Source organism: Cryptotermes secundus, unplaced genomic scaffold, assembly GCF_002891405.2.
Source record: "Cryptotermes secundus unplaced genomic scaffold, Csec_1.0 scaffold779, whole genome shotgun sequence".
Lineage (NCBI taxonomy): Eukaryota > Metazoa > Arthropoda > Insecta > Blattodea > Kalotermitidae > Cryptotermes > Cryptotermes secundus.
The window spans coordinates 1,330,418-1,342,618 of record NW_019737096.1 but is presented as its reverse complement, the minus strand read 5'-3'; the positions used below and the strand labels follow the sequence as shown (position 1 = coordinate 1,342,618).

Sequence of the window (12,201 nt, the reverse complement as noted above, 5' to 3'; positions counted from 1 at the left end):
ACATATCTGACTACCATGGAGCTGAACCCTTCTTGAGAAGCCGCCAGTTACACAGCTGCTCAGGAATTTCCCGACGTTTTACGGAACCCAAATGTTCATTACCGTGTTCACAAGATCCCTCCACTGGTCTCTATCCGGAACCAGATCAGTTTAGGCCATACCACCCCATTCTGTCTCTCATGTCATCGTAGTACTGTCCACCCATCTGCGTCTAGGCCTTCCTAGTGGTCTGTTTCCGTCTGGCTTTCCCACCAGACTCCTGTATGCATTCCTCTTCTCTCCCATTCGTGCCACATGCCTTGCCTATTTCATCCTCCTTGACTTGAGCATTGCAATTATTTTTGGCGAAGAGTACAAGTTATAAAGCTCCTCATTTTGCAATTTTCTCCTGCCACTTCATCCTTCTTCGGTCAAAATATTCTACTCAGCACACTGTTTTAAAACATTCTCAGCCTGTATTTCTCTCTTAATTTAAGAGACCAAGTTTTACACCCACACAGAACCACAGGCAAAATTACTGTTTTGTATATTCTAATTTTTACATTTTTAGACAGCAGACGAGAAGATAAAAAGTTCTGGACTGAAAGGTAGGAAGCATTACCAGAATTAGATCCTCTTAATTTTCCCCTGAATCAAATTTGTATTTGTTACTGTCGTTCCCAAATATATGAACTTTTTGACAGTTCACATGTTTTAATTTGTATATGTTTAAAATTAAGTAATAATTGGAACTATTTTAGTTTTCGGCAGGTAACCGGTTTGAGTTTTGTGTGTGTGCGTTTTTCTGTGTTTGTGTACAGGTAGAGAGGCCTTGCGACGAGGTGATCACCCCCCCAAGGAGTCCTACCGAATGTGTAAGATCTAGAAAAATTGAAGTGAACGGAGAAGTTCGTGGAGGTAGGCCTAGGCCCACTGGGGCTGTAGTGCCAAGGGAAAGAAAGAAAGAACCGGCATGAGTACACAGTAGTGGTGGTTCTTGGAACCGAAGTCCATCAAACCTTGGGATAGGCACAATTTGCAGTGATATGAAGTGCAAATAGGCATGTGTCATTGTTGAAATAACATAAGGAATCTGTGTTGGGTCTAAGAGACATTAATGTAATCCAGTCTTAAGGCGTGAGAGTGCGTGCTAAAGAGGCTAGAGTAGTGGTCATCGCATTGGAGATGCATACTCTGACTCTCTTGTTATCCGCCGAAGTTATTTAAGAGTCGCATGAAATGATGGCTTGTGTTGTGAATTGTAAATAATGAGTAGTGAGCGAGCATAATGTACTTCGAGGTGCTATTCTCTTTTACTGTCCCAGGCTCTGAAAAAAAAAACGAAGGAATTATACTGTTTTCCAGCAGAGTATCGAACCCGGTATGAACCCATTACAGACCTGTACTGCAGAAATAACCTGTTCTGTGGGATGCAATAAAGAGCCCAAAAGTGGGAGGTGGCAGAGAGAAGCATTTTCATGACTGAAAACCACGAGGTCGGTCACTTGCAATTTCTCTCTGTTAGTTACGCCTACTGGCATAACGGGATTATTGATCAAACTGAGACAGTAGTTCCATGAATCAGCAGCAAGAAGTTAAAAACTTTGGCAGATTCTTGAGGATGGGGCTAAAGTGGACGAAGCAGCAGTAGTAGGTAAGGATTTCTCTGAATTCATCGATTTGCTCCGCCAGTTCAGGTTTCACCAATTACTCCATATTTAGCAGTCATGTGGGGCTGGTACAGTAGGTGGCCAGGAGCTTGCATTTCATGTGGGCTTAGCCCCACAACACTCACCTAATAGGGGAGTGTGGATAAAGCTTCACGCATTCCTGTTTTCTACACTAATTACTAGGGGTCAGCATCATGACTCTGGTACTTAGTCCCTTGGGTACAGACCCCTTCTCCATCGCTCGTTATGAGATTGGGAAGACCCAAAAGGCGGTCAGGGCGTGATGGAGAAGAGAAAAATCCCTGTCAGGATTGAGACCTCCGTTGTCCGCCCCATGTCACGTTTACGTAATGACCGAGCTACGGAGGAAGATGAAAAGACTGTACCAGGCCCTAAACAAATATCATTGTTTTGGGAGAGCAGACATTGTATTCCTACCATCGGATGCGGTCCACCAAGCATAGTGGTACTGCGAGAGACTTTGCGCATTGTGCCGTGCGCAAGACGACCTTGGCTGACGTGAATAGCCAGACGTTGCACTTGGAGTGCAGTTGCGTTATTTGCAGTTCAAGTTTGTTAGGATGGTTTTGAATTTCAGAGTAATAAATCCTCTCCTACTTAAACGTATTCCAAAGCAGTTTGTCTTCACTTATAAAATGAGAAGTGTGAATAAAACGGATGAAGTGTCGAGTCCGGTAATGATAAACAGACAAGTGACTGAAATCATGCGGCTGAAACAAAATACGACTTCACACAGTTTCATTAGTTTGGGGCGCATATTTTGTTATAACTAATAAAGCGAAGAAGGATGAACGAACGTTATGTAAGTGACAAGCCAGGCACTGCCATGAACAGGATCTGTCATTCCGTTTGAAGTGCTTGATATTAATCCTTTCGGGTTATCACATCACTAATACACGTTCTTCTTTAGGTTACTTCGTATTTATTAAAAATTAAGTGTAGTAAATATAAGCAAACATTTTCTGTATTTCTGTCATACTACTGATAATTCTGATTTGTGCAAGTGGAATTATTGTTGTTGTTGTTATTATTATTATTATTATTATTAGTAGTAGTAGTAGTAGTAGTAGTAGTAAGGGCGCGCCATGGCTCAAGCGGTTAGTTGCTGGCTTCTCACCGCGGCGGCTCGGGTTCGAGCCCGGGCCTGGTCAAGTGGGATTTGTGGTGGACAGTGTGGCGCTGGGGCCGGTTTTCTCCGAGTACTAAGGTTTCCCCTTCCAATCTTCATTCCACCAAATTCTCCATCATCATAATCACTCGGGTCAGGTATAATGGGCCAAACTGGACGCCACCCCCCACTATGCGAATTAAAAAAATAGTAGTAGTAGTAGTAGTAGTAGTAGTGTGACTCGAGGCAGGTCAGTCAGTAAGTGACTTTATACGGACTGAACTGCCGGGATTGGTTCCCAGAAAAGACGATGGTTTCACTTAAACATCAAGTCCTGATCGGCTTTTGAGCACTGCCAGTGGGTTTAAAGCGGTTGAGGCGTGAAGGTGGCCATTCATCGCCATTAATTGCCTGCCGAGGTCTATAATATCTGTAGCTTTACTTTCGCAGCCCTTCGGATTAAATAACAATTCCACACACACATCATTCCACCTTCATGGTGTAGTAGTAGGGCACAGGAGTGGCTTTATCTTTTCCTACTACTACTACTACTACTACTGCTGCCGCCGCCACCACTTCAGGGAGGGCATTGAGAGCCTGCCGCATGTCGCATGGCCAGTAAAACGGAAGAGAGACATGTTTCTCGTATCAATCATTTATGAGAGAGTTCGGACCTGCAGCGGAATATACAACTCCATAGGCCAACAAATCACATAAAACGAGCAGATCATAGCAGATGCTGGAAACGGCCCATGATATTATACATGCTTCACACGTACCTCCGCAAAGTCTTCACATTCAGCCACTGAAGGTCCTTTTCGGAAACTTTAAACCCCAGTATAATGGATTTTCGAGAGGATTGTTAATAAACTAGCACCGATTCCATCCAGCCCTCTTCAATAAGAATTTGGGATTTTGATTCGCTTCTTTTCTTCCACCAAAGATCCTGTCTTAAATTTATCTACCGTTGTAGGAATATTTTTTTTCTGCTTGGAATTGTAACATCCTGAAATTTATGGGGGAATCTTTCCGTTACTTTTCGCACACGCCTCGTACACAGACACTCACTGTACATTTCGACACAAGAAGTAACGCGACTGTTCGGAATTACGGACGAGAGACACGTAACACATAAGCTCTCTTGACAGCGATTCAAAGACTGTTGGGTTGATATTGAAGAGAAAGTGTAATTCAGATACTCATAAGCTGCTCGTATTGGCTTATCGAGTATGCCAGAGTCCGAACACGAGCCATGGTAGATGCCGCGAGTATCGTGTATACCTCCCGCCCGACCTGCCGAACGAGTTGCGGCACGCTCTCGGACGACCTCCCTGTATCATTGCTACCAAATAATAACAATAATAGAATAATGCCTTCCGCGTATTCCGTGCTAGTCTGGTACAGACACCCGCAAAATGTAGGCCTATGTTAATTATTTTCTCTTTATAGTATATACATGTATTTCGATTTCTGCGTGGTCTTCACCTTATACCTGTTAATAGATTAGGCTTACCAAAGAGATGATGATGATGATAATAATTCAATTCGTGTTTATTTACATGCAAACTTAACAGCACATAGGCCAGTTACAAAGTTAGCACGAGTACATAGAAACACACAAAAATAATTAAAGAACAAAGTACAAAATACGACAGTCTATGCAAGGGCAATAAATTAATAATAATTCCAAAACAAGAAAAAATAAAGTTAGCATTGACAAGCGAGGAAAATAAAATAAGTAAACTTCCAATATTTATGCCATTATGTGGCGAGAAAGAACAGTATACATACATACACACTCAGAAGTTAGTAATAATAACTCAATTCTTTATTATTTATGTGCCTAGTCAACAGCTACAAGGCCAGTTACAGACACAGCACGGTGTAGATACAAGTAATGGACATTATGGACAAACACAACATGGGGTCAAAGACAAATTACAGGCAAGCACTGGATGAAACAACACATTAATGCAGAAAGTAAACAGACAAAGAAAGAAACAAACAAACGAAGATGAGGAGTGGTAACAAGAACATGATAACTAAGAACTACATAACACAGAACATTAAGAGTATGAAAAAATATTATTAACAATTTTAGGTTACTGAGTATAAATGTGATTGACAGAAACTGTTCCAATTGCAAATATATGGAGATCTTTATCCAGCGCGTTGGGCATTAGGAGCTAGGCGCCCCGAGCAGAAGGACTGTTTATTAGAGACACAAACACCAAACAATCAGAAGTCCGTAAGATTGCTGGGAGGAACACGAAGGCTAACATTTTCAAAAAGCGAAGCGCAGGATTAATACCACAGTAGACCTGAACAGAAAAATAAATGCATCAAGGTGATGTCTCCGTGTAAGAAAAGATTGTAGACTTAATTTCTCTAAAGCATAAGGATAATTATATGAAATATGAGGGAAAAAACGATGAAAACAGATGGACGCAAACTTCTGCTGGATGTACTCAAGCTTATTGGCATCAGTCGAGGTAATGGAGTTCCAAACTACCGAGGCATATTCCAACTTGGACCTGACTAAAGTAAAGTATAGTACATACAGACACTCCAGGGAGGAAAATCTGTAGGTAATTGAGCGAATTAGGTCTGAAACCTTTATGCATTCAGAATATACGTAATCAGCATGTGTGTGAAAATATAATTTTNCGACCGCCGCTTGTCGTCGAAGTTTTTTTTATTGCTAGTGGGGTGGGAGTAAGTCCCGTACTGCGGCCGCTTCTGGCCTATTGTACCAGCACCAGATGATAGGTGAGGGTGATTGTGGAGCAATTGGTGGAAAGAAGATTGGCAGGGGAAACCGAAATACTCGGAGAAAACCTGCCCCAGCGCCACTTTGTCCACCAGAAATCCCACTTGACCAGACCCGGGATCGAACCCGGGCCGCCGCTTGAGCTATGGCGCGGCCTGTGGGCGAAGTTAGTGCCAACTTTAGCGGATAGAGGGTGTAGCGTGGTCAGCGCAACGAATCCCCACGGCCGTTAATTTCGGTTTTCTAGACTGGAGCCACTATTTCCTTGAAATAGCTCCCCAGTTATCCTCACAAGGCTGACTGGACCCCGTTCCAGACCCACTACTTCTCAGAAAATCTGGTAGCGTCGGGAATTGAACCCGGGATCTCTGGATCTGTAGCCAGGAACTCTGGCCACTAGACCATAGAGGCGGTCGTTAATGAACCTTCAAGTTCAATAAAATGCTGGTAAGTTCTTGAGTAGCTGCACAACTTCGCGACTTCTCAAGAAGGGCTGAGCTTCATGGAGTTATCATCATCATCATCATCATCATCATCATCGCCGCCGCCGTCTTTCCAGTTGCTACCAACACACGGAAACATGGGTGCAAGATTTCGAAAGGCAGACCCATATACCTTTAATTAATGTTTCGGAGAGAAATTGGGAAGAATTTATGATGAAATAAACTACTAAATACGTAGAGTCTAATTAAATTTGTCGTCGCGAAACGGAAGCTGATTAATATGGATGAGAAAATAAGTGGACGCCTGTGATTTCGCTCCGTGTATGGATCGCGTGTAACCTGTTCTGGGAGGTGTTGTGAGGCCCCGTTGGAACAAGATAAATCTTCAGGCGTTACGAGATCTCTTAACACGTAATCAGAATTGGTAGCTCAGATTACCGTTATGCGCAGGGAAGCTTATTTTGCTGACGTTATCTGCTGTCTCCTGGAGACAGTAAATAAATACGCTGAAGTCACGTCTGTAGATATAAGTAGGAAACAAAAATCAGCAACGAAGTCATAGGAAGGAAGCAGTGTTTCGAAGGAATATAATGCCTCCATCTTCAGGATAGAAATGTGAGACATTCCAGTAGAAAGTAACCTTCATAATCACTGCGATGAGAACCTCAACTCCTACGTTTCAGAATTTGTAGGCCTATGAGAGAACGTTGATAATGAGTAAAGCGAGATTCATAATGAAGTCAGGATAAGAATAATTTCAGTAAATACTTAACGATTGAGTTCGAAAACTGTGAGGCCTATATCTCGTTTGCGTTTGAGAACAATAGTTTCACCAAATGTTTTGGACAGAGATGGGAAACTACGAGGCGCCTGGTGAGCTGGGCCATCACAGATTCTGTTGCTGGCGCCCAACACTTCAAGGTGCTTTCAGAATAAAGAAAAATGTTATTTTATTTGTTTTATTCGGAATTACTTTATTTTGAGACGTTCTATATGTATATGTTGGAAGTACATGTACCAGTCGTAAATCTAAACCGTTTGGCGCCCGGTGATTTGCGTGTGTTCATAAGTTATCAGCAGTGTAATTGTGTGTTTACGACTGTTTGTGTAATGTTTTTTTGAAAGTAGTGTGTTGTTATGTCAGCGATAGTTTTAAGTTTAGATTCAGCGCGTATGTTTATTTTATAAAGTTGATGGGTTATATTTGACTCAGAGGCGAAAAATACTCACCTACCAACTATAATAAAACCATCATCTTCATCTGCGTGAAGGTTAATTATTCGTTTGTATGGCCATGAGGTGTGCTTTCTATAGAAACAAGCATGCCAACCCTCACAGAATTAAATTCAAAATCCCGTACGTTAAATTTTACAAGTTTACCATTATTAAACCGTTACTTCCGCAATTTAGTAGCATAATTTGTTTTATTTTGTATGAAAACATACGCGGGCACACAGAACGCTTATCGTTGCATATCGAAAAAGAAGCAGCTCTGGTCACGTATGAACGAGACGACCGTTATTCGATATGAACTTAGTGTTTTGTTTGTTTATGGTCCATGCAACGAAGCTGTCTGAAGCTCAGCCTATATACTGCCTAGTGGTAGGATAGTGAATGATTAATTGGAAAGGACGTGGAAGGAAACAGTCGTGGCCTAATTTTAGATAGTATCCCGGCAGTTGCCTGCAAGGACAGAGTTCATAATAATAATGAGGAGGAGGAGGAGGAGGAGAACAACAAGGACAACGCAGTCAGGATAGTCGGAAAACCGGCCGAGATTTCAACTGGACCCCTCCTGAATACAAGTCAGTTTGAGTCACCTTGCGTTTTGTTCAGAGGAGTCAGTAGAATTAACTTAAGGTGAAAATATCGCGAACTGCCCCCACTGATATACAGTTCTCCCTGAAATAAGTGCAGAAAATTGGAGAAGGATTACCGTGCCCCGAAACATTGAAAATGTTCCACATAAACGAGGGTCCGTAGATGCTTCTGTAACCAGCTGTGGTCGTTCTAAGGCGTTCAGGTAACGGTAGGATTAGAACTGTGATTACAAAAGTGACGTGCGCTAGTGACACTCTTTTATTTTATTTTATTTATTTATTTAAATTTTAGCAATCAGAATATTACATAATTCTATAAGCTAAAGTGCTGATTACTCATTAGATATACTAATGACCAGTGGCGTGAACAGGTTGATATCCAGCGAAATCACCTGTATAATCTATAATTAGTATCTATACATTAACTTAAGAGTAGTTCACTTGGCCACAGGGTGACACTCTTGAAGGAAATTTGAGTTACAGTGGTCGATGTGAATGAGTGCTTGCATGTATTTTATCACTACCACCTCCCTCATTCAACAAGGAAACACACAGCCCCCTGCCAGTTGTCATTCAACCATATCCTCCATACTCATCTATCATTCGGGCCTGGTACAGTAGACCAATTAGTGGCCGTCGTACAACGTAGACTCAGTCTCACCCCACCCCACAAAACTGAAAATAAGTGTCATAAAGACTGGTTCAGCCGGTCACGGTAGCCGAGCGGTGTAAGGCATGTACTGTCTTCGCTCGCTTGGAAACCGGGATCGTGGGTTCGAATCCCACTCAGGGCATGGATGTTTAGTTTGTGTGTGTGCGTTTTTCTGTGTTTGTGTACAGGTAGAGGCCTTGCGACGAGCTGATCACCCGCCCAAGGAGTCCTACCGTATATCTAAGATCTAGTAAAACCGAAGTGAAACGGAGAGTTTCATGGAGGTAGGCCTAGGCCCAAATGAGGGCTGTAGCGCCAACGAAAAAAAAAAAAGACTGGTTCAGCCATTGAAAAATTTATTGGGGAGGGGGAAGTATTCAGAGAGCATGGTGATCGCATAAGCCAACTTTTATTTTTTCAAAATGAAGTAGGCTGAAAAAAGTAGCCATAATTACCACATTGCGTTTAGGACGGTAGGCATTTTGTATTACAGTCGTTTGTGTACAGAATTTGGGAAGTGAGCAGAGCCTTCCTGTTCTTGACAAAATCCATACTAATTCTGCCCATGAAGCGCATAATTAAATTTAACTCAATAGGAGATTAGAACTCTCATGTTTGTAATGAATGGATGAATGAATTTGCATTGTATTAATTCTGCAGCCCGTTATAAAGTGGGATACTCTTAATTAACTGCTTGTTACATCATATACAGCGGTCTCAGGATGGGGTCCTTTTGTGAACACAGAAATGAACCTTTAGGTTCCATAAAGACGGGAAGTTTCTTAACCATCTAAGCAACGATCAGCTTTGTAAGGGAGACTGTGCACCGTGGGCTTCCTTAGGGAACCCTATTTCTGAAAGTCACAGTGTTTTGTAGATTCGCAGTTGTAGGGCTTGTGCTACGGAGCGTCGCTTGACTGACCAGCATAATACAGACTGTTGTTCAAGGATGCACCCACACTGCATGCATATATCGTACTGAAGAGTTGAAGTAGGTTCTCTGCTTAGCTACACATGACATGTATACATGAAGATGTATAGGGAATGGAAGTATAGCTTCTCACATCCTCAGCCGTGACACAAGATGGAAGTGAGTGGTCGGCTTCGCACCCCGGAAGCTTTGCCCTGGGAAGTAGGCCCTCTGTACACATTAGATAGTGTACAGGAGAGTGAATGGGACCTAGAGCAAATCTGAGCACGGTGGCAAGATGAAAAATCTTTGCCTCTCTCGGTAACTCAACTCAGGTCGTTCAGCCATAGCGTAATAACTGAGAGGCGTAGTGTTGAGACATTCCGTTTTGTATATTCTGTACCGCATTTTTTATATATATTCCTGTTGCTCCTACTGGAGCAGAGGGCATCCGTGAAACGCTTCGTTTCACTTCAGGTTCTTTATCTATACGCAGGCGGTAGGACTCCTTGGACGAGTGATTAGCTTGTCGCAAGGCCTCTACCTCCACACAGGTCAACATAAACACAGAATAAACGCATACACATACCAAACACCCGTGCCTTGTGTGGGATTCGAACCCACATTTTTCCATCAGTAGATAATAATTATACAAATGTTACATTTTTAACGACATGTTAGGACATTGTTATCAAGAGACCGTTTATCGTGTTCTAAAGCAAATAATACAGTATGCTCCAAAAATGCAGTACTGAAACTCGCGCATCTGGAAAGGGCATGTGCGTTTGTCGACGGGGCATAGCTCCAGCCGCACGTGTTCCCAGTAGTGAAAGGGAAGTTGTGTTGTGCAGTTGTTGGAAATGGGTCTCTCGACGGAGGAAAAAGTATTCATAGTTGAGTATTATGTCCGCTCATACGGAAGTGGTCGCCAGACAACTCGCTTCCTTAGTTTTGAGCGGCCAGATGTTATCGTCCAGAAACCGCTACATAGTACACGTGTGACGATATGGTGTGCCGTCTCAGCACACGGTACGTATATTAGGCCCTTATTTCATTGAGGATGAGGAAGGCAATGCTCTTACCGTCATCAAAGAACGCTACAGGGACATGGTGATCGGACCATTTCTTCAGGATTTGAGAAGGTTCTGTCGTGCAAGGTGCCTTCACATGAATAGACGGTGGTATCAACACGACGTCTTTTCATTTCAGTACTGTAACTTTTGGCGCATACTGTATATCCTGCTGAGTTTATTCGTATATCGTTTCTTGTTACTTCTGGTGTCCGGAAATACGGACCATACGAACTATCTCTATCAATTCAGCCGAATATTGGGTTATTTACTTGACGGAGACAGATTTTAGTTTCCGAAATGTCGTTTCAAATGAAAATTAGGACGGTTGATGATCTGCAGAAAATTTTACAGCCATAAGTGTTTGTAAAGAGAATGCTCCGCTAATATTTGGACCTAAGAAAGACGAAGCTTGCAGCTTGGCAGGTTTGCACAAGGATAAACTTTGTGACTTATGCTGATCGCACGTTAACTTTAGGACTGCGAAACCTATCATAGTTAGGCCGGCTCAAGACTAGACTAGGAAGGGGGGGGGGACGGAATGGGTGCAGAATTTTGGTGGAGAAAGTCTTGGGAAACGTCCGTATGGAAGGCAGAGAAGGAAACTAGGGGGAAGACATCGGAATGAACCTTACGGAGATGATTGTGTACGTGGGAAGATGGTGAAATCTAGATCAGAAGCCTGTCGAATGGCGGCCTTTTATAGTAGCAGTGCTGAACCTTCGGGCTCTGCTACGTATCCGATTTATACTTACAAAACTTTTTGAAACAGGGGCGACAGAAGTCGGCTGAAGTAATGCAGATGTACAATGTGATTCTAAATTATTGCTGGAAACCCCGACAGCAATTTACAACGTAGAATCAACCTGTATTAGGCTTATGAGAAGAATAGCATTATTTTTCTCTTGTTTTGATAGTCTGATTTTCCACAAATTTTGTAATGTGTTTCAGGTTATATATGTTTTTAACATATCTCACAAATGGCAAAATAATTTATGACCATGTAATAAAATATTGATTTGTATGTTATTGATGCGTCATGGGTTACTTAACATTGCCACAGGTGTTAATTTTATTCTTTAATGACTTATGAGATGGGAAGGTCATTTATTTCGGCGAAGTGACCAACACCGGAGAAGAAACGGTCCTGGTTAGTTACAGGAATGGGCTAGTATCCCCGATATCCATGCCGATGGACCGAAGATCGCAAAGTCAAAGCGAAATGTTGGGATTATTAGGTTTAAATCAACGACATCCTCATTTCTTATCATTCTGTCATCCTGCCATCTTGACATAGGCTGCGTAACCTCACCACTTGATTTAACATACAATAAAGCGGCCTCCGTAGTCTAGGGGTAACGTTGCCACCTCATGACTCAAGGTACGCGGGTTCAAATCCGGCGGAGGTCGTGGAATTTTTAAGGGCGGAAAAATTCAGGGAACAAGTCCTCCGGGAGGGACTTTAAGCCGTGGGTTCCGTGTCGTAGATTTACGGCACGTAAAAGATCCTCATGTCTCTAGGAGACCTCTGAGCAAAATTAGGCAACAAGTTTCCCGTCCAAGTAGTTTCCAGTGCCTCTGGTAGATAGGGGAAATATCAGGTACCGAGGGCCAACCTCGTTGGCTGAACGGGGCTGATAGCACGCACCAGTACCCGTAGAGTATGGCGACAGTAGAAATNAAACTAGTTACTGTTTAGTTTCGTGCCCAAGAAACTAGTTGGCAAAACTCTGAAATGGCCGGCGGGTCGCTGACTGT

The 12,201-nt window shown here is 42.6% G+C and overlaps 1 protein-coding gene across 1 annotated transcript in view; it reads left to right on the top strand.

Annotated features, from left to right (window-relative positions):
• Nucleotides 1–12,201, top strand: part of LOC111870177 (ras-related and estrogen-regulated growth inhibitor) — a 369,033-nt gene that overhangs the window by 619 nt on the left and 356,213 nt on the right. The gene's annotated exons all lie outside the window — the stretch shown is intronic.